The following is a 7,486-nucleotide window of genomic DNA, read 5'->3' on the forward strand; positions in this document are numbered from 1 at the left end:
GAATGTTTGGGCATTGATTTTGGATATAACGTGCATTGGAGATCCAACCTATACAGCAAAAAAACTCGAGATGTTTTGCAGAAATCGCCTCCTTCGTTACAGCAAAGCTAGAGCAGCATCAAAAATGTTGAGAAAATCGGCGACTCGACCCAACCGTGCCAAAGCACCACCCTTTGGAGCATTGAATGAAAATAACCAAGTTGAGATGTTGACGAAAAATGAGGTCACCGTTTATAACGAAACGCTTAACAATACCAATGATTTTGTTTGTGATGATATTTGCTCCGAGTCGTCCTCTTCATCTTATTCTAACTAACAAGTTGTCTATTCAAAGAAAATGTAGAGAACCGAGATAGTTTCAATTTTTTTTTTATGTTTTATGAAATGCAATAAATGTTTCTTTTAATTTTTGTACGACGCAGTGATTATCATTAAGCGATCCATGTATCCGGATTATTTTGACAATAGGTGCATGAATGTCATTTTTGTGTATTCGGTTTTGTAGGAAATCCTGCTTCTGGTCATCTAGGCCACTCCAAAATGCCATCTCACGCATGGACGGACCCTGTGTTGGAATGCAGTTTTGAAATTATCATTTAGAAAAAAACAAACTATTAAAACTCACCTGTACCGCAACAACGGTTTTCTTTCTGCCGAGAGCATGATGAAACTTTATCCGGGTGAATTTAATGTTTTTGTATCTAATCACTTTCTTTTGCCGCAATTGCATTTTCCTACGAAAAATTGGTCGGAGTACTCAAAACAAATTGTGAAACACATCTACGAGCTCTTCACCTGACCTAATGATGTACATAACAGAGGTGATGATAAACGTTTATTATTTCCGTATTAGAAATTCAATCATACAAAACCAATTCACTAGAAGACGTAAGTTGAATACCATGGAAACTGTCTATAAACTCAGTCCACTTTTGTCACCTGGGTATGTACCAATGTGGTAGAAAGAGAGGTGATGAGAAAGAATCAAAGTTAGTAGTAAAGTTTCTTTCTTCGTAAACATAGTTACGATGACAAAAGTCACGTCACTGTCGACAATTTTCGTGACGCATTTTTGCCTAGGATAAATTAAACTACGACGCAGGTTTTGTTTATGTTTATTTTTCATTTTCTCTCTGAACGTTCTTTTGCGCCACCTTAGTAGATGTACCTCATTGGGTATGTACGGTTCAGCATGCACTGAACAAAATATGAATGTGAAATATATCAGAGTTCTCAATAGCAATTTATTCAAAAGCAGTCATCTGGAAAAAGCGTATCCAGGGTAGAGCAAGACAAATTAATAGATTGTAAACGATTCTTAAGTTTCTTATGCATCAAGCAAAAATTATCATAGTATCCTATACATTTTTTAAAGTTTGTCTTATAAAAATTTTTTAGCAATTCATCAGAACTTTCAACACGTTTCTAAAATTTGATTTTATTCGGTGTTCAAATTTTGTTTATATTTCAGAAATTGTCTTTCTTCGATTAGAAAAATTGTTGTGGAGTTTGAAAGTAAAGGTATAACTTGACTTTTGCTGACCAATTTCGGATAAAGCTCATTTTGTGTATCATTCAATCTCATTGTAAGTCCGATTGAATACTAAGAAAAAAAAACTGCGTTGACGATAGTGGATCCAGTCGCAGTGAACAAAATTATTTCACGAAAGTGCCTCTCAAGGAATCATCCAGCAAAAGGTTTTACCGATGTACGAGTCAAGAAATCTGGTGCTGCCCAAAACAAACTTCAGCATGCCAAGAAAAAAGGTAGGAAGATTTGTAAATAATCAGCTCTGTAAATCCTCATTTTATCTATGTGTTCCAGGTCCGCAGAATTTTTACTTTGAACACCCCACGAGAACCGGACGAGTTTGAAGTGAATTGTGAGAATCTTGTGCATTATTGGGAATCAGTTGTAAAACGTTTCTAGTGGCGGATAGCTATTAGGTGATTTGAGGATGACTTGACCTTATGCCTCCACTTTCTGGTGGTGTTTTCGAATCTGGACTTACCAGTCATGATAATCGTGAATTATGTGGTCAATGCCGGCCGGTAACATTCAATTTACACAACGAGAGTGCTGATGTATTTGAAAACCCAGGACATGGATACATTCGTTGTGATTCTTACCATTTTAATAATAAGTAGGTAGATGAAATGTTTTATGTGTGTACTTTTAATTCTTATAAAAAGCAGTATTTATCTTAATGAGTGAATTAAAGGAATAAAAACTATTTTGTCTTTTAAACAAAACGCTAAAAGTTTACACATGACTGAGACCGGGTCAAAAAGTGATGGAGATAAATTATTAGAATTGATAGTTGCCTGATAAACGTCGATGTTCGAAGAGTTAAAGGGTTTGACAAAGTAATCCTGTTTTTCCGGAACATGTATACCTTGAATTAAAGGTTTTGATTCAATTATGGAAACCCCCCGTCATTTCAACGATGTCTAAACTCTTTGTCATAAACCATTTGTCTTCAAAATTTGTTTTCAGTTTGAAATTAGAAAAAATAATTTCGTGGCTCCCAACTGCGTGAACTGTTTTGGGCTTCTCATTTAAGATGTTCGGTTTATTGCTGTTATTCATTTCCACGATTCTCTTCGCAATTTGCGCCAATGGATTAGGCCCAGTTGTTATTTTTTTCTTTAGAAAATGAAGAGCATTCTCAAATGGATATGCAGACAAAGAAGAAAGTACACCAAATTTCATCACTTCTTCCGCTATGTGACATAAATTATGCACGTTACTTGTGATATTTTGAGTTCCATACAGTATTTTGAATCCTTCAATGAAGTCCTTGAATAGCGACTCAGCGATGGGCAGCGCATACTTGTATCTTGCAGATGAACAAATGCGAACAGCGCAGAAAAGCATAAGGAAGTGTTCGTAGTATTTCTACGGAAGATACTCGCATAATAAAATAATGGAGACATAAATTAAGGAAATTCCGGTACTCCAAACCTTTCCATTGGGAAACCAGTTGCAGAGGACGCATTCTTCGATGAATTTCTGCTGGAAACCGAATTTGAAGAAGATATTCTGATATTTCGTTTTTTTGGTTGGAGCTCCATTTCACGCGTTTCGTCATGCTTCTGTTAACACGGTGTCTCTGATGGAACAATTTTATTTATTGAAAATTAGCATCGCTAATTTTTGCACATTCGAAAGCTGGGACTTTCCCCTTTCATTTGAGCCCAAATTTGAAATAATCCACCGGGGGGTCTAGAACATTTTATTTTTTGAAGATTTTTTAACCTTTTTAACGGTTTGTTCATTGACAAAAACTATACTTATCATTGTGAAAAGGCTCGTCTTACTCTTTAGCGTAAATCCAACATCATATGTCAATAACATGATTTAATTGGAAATTTCTCTGGCTACAATTTTGTAGAAGTCATTAAAGTGATACAAATTGAGAGAAAAGAGTTGGAATGTCACAAACAGAGTGATAATTATTTCATTTGAAAAATCTAATAAAACTTCTCAACCACTGATTGTACTAAGATCAGAAAAAGTATTCTACGAGCTCAGTTCTTGATTGGAGAGTGTATAAATGTTCAAAACGGTTTATTTACATTTAAAAATCTATCTTTAACATAAAGTTTATCAGGATTAACTGAAGTTATGAGCATTTTTGGGGTTTTATTATTCCTGAACAAATATCAAATTCTTTTTTTTTGTCACTCCGATTTTTCCGAAAATCCGTAAGTGGGGAGTAAATAAAGTTTCAGGTATTTTAAATAAAAACTTGATGCATTCTTCGAAAATTGAAACAGTTGTAAGAGTGAAAGCCAAACTTTAAAAGATGGCTTGTAACAAACTTGAATTATACAATCTATTTACATTGCACAAAATAAAAAAAATCGCGAAAATTAAGATAAAAAATTGGATTTTTTTCTGAACGACAGGTGACAGATCACCTGTCGTTCAGAAAAAAAAATCCAATTTTTTCATCTTAATTTTCGCGATTTTTTTTATTTTTGTGCAATGTAAATAGATTGTATATTCAAGTTTGTTACAAGCCAGCTGTGGTTCAATTATTTCCAATGTATTAAAAATTTTCATAAGTTTTTATTTTGAATCACGCATCACCCCCCCCCCCCCCCCCCCCTTCATTTAGATTTTTCATCTCCTAATGACGAAAAATAGGCTTCAAATTTGTTCCGGCCATATATAAAAAAAGATGCCACCTGCTTGACTTGAAAATTTAGTTACTCATTTCATACTTTGAGCAATGTTACATTTTGAATGAGTCCCTAATCTGGGAAAATATATGTAGAAAAATTATTTTAAGCAATTCAAGCCACTGCCACTGTTCGTGACACAATGTTATATTTTATTTTCGTAGAAGTATGAAAATAATATTCCAAAAATGCAGGAATCCACAGACAAATGTTTGCAGTTTTCCATATTACCAGATAAAAATCCAAGTTTTTTTTTATTTGAAATTTGAAAAAAACATCAATTTGAATAAATGCAAAATTTTTAGTAAACGAAACAAATAATTCACAAAAAATCTTATGACTGATCTAACAACTTGAAGTGATTTGAGAGAATATTTTCAGATAGTAGTATAACATCAAATCAACCTCTTAAAATTGTTGAAAACAAGTTGATGTTGAGATTTTGTAGTCTTTTTTTCCCTATTTCATAAAAAAAATCAATGAAGGACATTAGGACGTGTACTTTTGAGAAAAATGAACAATCTAGAATTTGTGCTTGAAAACTTAAATTCGACCACATTTTTACATAAACAAATGGCTCCAAAAACACAAATTTATGCAATCAAACATAAGCAATAGGTTGATTTTTATTTTACATCTATTATATAAAATTCTCTTGTAACGGTGTTTGTAGTACTACTCCTCCGAAATGACCCAACAGTTTCAAATGAAATTATTTTTAGAATATTCTGTGGGCATGCGAATCGGTTTATATCGAATAAAAACAACAAAAAGTCGCATTAATTGTCCGTAATTATTAAATTTGTAATAAATTGAATCAAATTAAAGTCATGGCCTTCAATTTTTTCGAGATTTTTTTCACTTTGGGCGCCGGGCGGGCGGTTTGTTTTTCGTTTCTATGGTCAAGGCGTCGCAAGCAAACGTCGTAGGAGGTTAGTAACTATGGCATAGCATACTGTTTAGTGGGAATATTTGGGCGCGCATTTCTCAACCAAGCATAATATCGATGCATGTGGTGACCACATGAAGCCTAGATGTGTTTTTTCTTCTTGATTCCTAGATCATTTGTACAGCACATAGTAATGAATGATGTCTAGATGTGACCCAGATTAATATTTTGCTGATCAAATCAAAACCATTCAAACGATTTGAAAAAAATTAAACTTCAATTCGTGTTATTTCAAGAAGAATATGAATTTAGTACTGATGCGTATGAAATAATGGTATGACTCTTTCAGGACATTTGAAAAAAGAAAAGTGGAAAGATTTGGTTTATAATCCAAAACGCTAGAAATATTTTTCAAACATGTACAAATGTGCTTCACAGAAGTTGTATCATGCGCCATTGAATTTATAGAACAACCACAAAATCCGTTGCAAATGAACAAACACATGAACTGAACAAGAGCCTGTCCTTTAAAATGGATTATAAAGGATTGATGTTCATTTGAAGGCCGAATGCAAAGAAGTGCAAACGTTCAACATTTACAAAAAATGTATACATGATTTCTCAATTTATAAATGGTTGGGCCAAATAAACAATCTGACTAAATAAACTTAACTTTTTTTAAATCGTTCACCAAAAAACTGTTTACAGATTCCCTGTTTGTTTACACAGTATTCAAGTACGTACTTAACATAAATGTGTGTTTTTGTTTAACATATTTTGGCTACATAGATGAGACTTTAGATCCGATTTTTTGTTGACATATTTTTGTGATTGATATTCCAGAAGCATAATTTTTTTGATAGCAGAAGCTGAATTTTTTTTTTGATCAGTTTTTGTTATGATCTAAAATTGTTGAAAATAATATTAACTCCTGTCATTTCACACGGTTAAACAAGTGGCAATGCGCCTTTAAGTCATGAAACATATTCCAATTTTTCTCTAAAATAGTCAGATAGGGTATCCCGAGTGTTAAATCTGAAGCGGATATTTAAAATTTTTAAAAGTCGAGGTAAATTTACATGAAAATTTCCAGAAAAAAAAATGAACTCATGAAATCATCGCAGCCTTGAAAGATTAGTTCTTTTATATGTATTTAATTTTTTAAAACCTGCGTTTGAATTAAATCTTACTGAATCTTGAAAATATCACATTATCTTAAACAGAATCGCAAATCACCTTCAACACTGTTTAGGAAAATTTTAAATCAGACAACAATGGTTTAAATTGGCAGGTTTGTATTTAAGGATAAAAAAGAAGATAAAAATGCTTTAATTCGGTTAAATAACAAAAAATTTAAACATATCTTTTCTCCTTTCAAAACCAAATTAAAATTCTTTGAACATTAACCCAATAAATCAAGACTTCTTGATTCAATTTGCATTGTTTGCTAAAAAAAGGGCGAACTTTTTTTTGGACATGATTTTGATGAAAATATGGATATAAATAACCACTGCTTCCAAATGTGAGGAAAGTGAAGCTGCTTGAAAATGGTTTGAAAAAAATCATCTCTAATGTTTTTATTTCTTCAGTTCTAAAAAATATGCCTCCAAAAGCTACTTGGGAGCTAAAAGTGCTGCGCTAAGCAGAATATTGAGCAAACACTCTAAAAATTGTCCCGGTATTCAAAATTCTTCTTTCATAAAGTTTCATATGCAATAAATTCCAATAAATGAAAATTTTTTGATTTCGATTTAAACCTGAAAGTGAACTCGAGCAAAGCGGAGTCAATCAACTAAATGGTATACAATAAATGAAACATAGATATAATCAACATATGTTATTTATGGAACAAGTTATAAAGAGTGGTTTTTTTTTAGCATGAGGTTTGCCAAGTTAGATGGTAACGTTGAGTGCTGAAAAAATCGAATTTGCAACGGGAAGCTGATACCTGATATCATTCGGCAATATTCAAAGCATCCGAATCAAAGAAATGTAAATGAAAAGGATTCATGTAAGATGTATGTAAAATTTATTGGAGATAATTTTTGAATAATCAGTTAAAAGACCCGTAGAATTGAGTTAAAATTCCTAGATTTGGTTCCGATATAATTGAGCGGGCCAATTCGAGCAAACGGAAAAGATGGATATGTTTAAATACTAGGACATGTTCAAGAAAGCGAGACGATTAACAACTCAAGATTTGATGCTTTTTTAAAGTCAAACAGCAAAAAAAAAATTGAAATAGACGCCAAGTTTAAAATGGTAAGACGAAGTTTACCGGGTCTGCTAGTCTAATATATAAAGATGAGTTGGACTATATATGTTTGTTTGTTTGTATGCACCTTATACAAATCCACACAGCTGAACCGATCAGCCTGAAATTTGGTACAGAGATGTAGTTGAACCAGG

Source organism: Uranotaenia lowii, chromosome 3 (assembly GCF_029784155.1).
Source record: "Uranotaenia lowii strain MFRU-FL chromosome 3, ASM2978415v1, whole genome shotgun sequence".
Lineage (NCBI taxonomy): Eukaryota > Metazoa > Arthropoda > Insecta > Diptera > Culicidae > Uranotaenia > Uranotaenia lowii.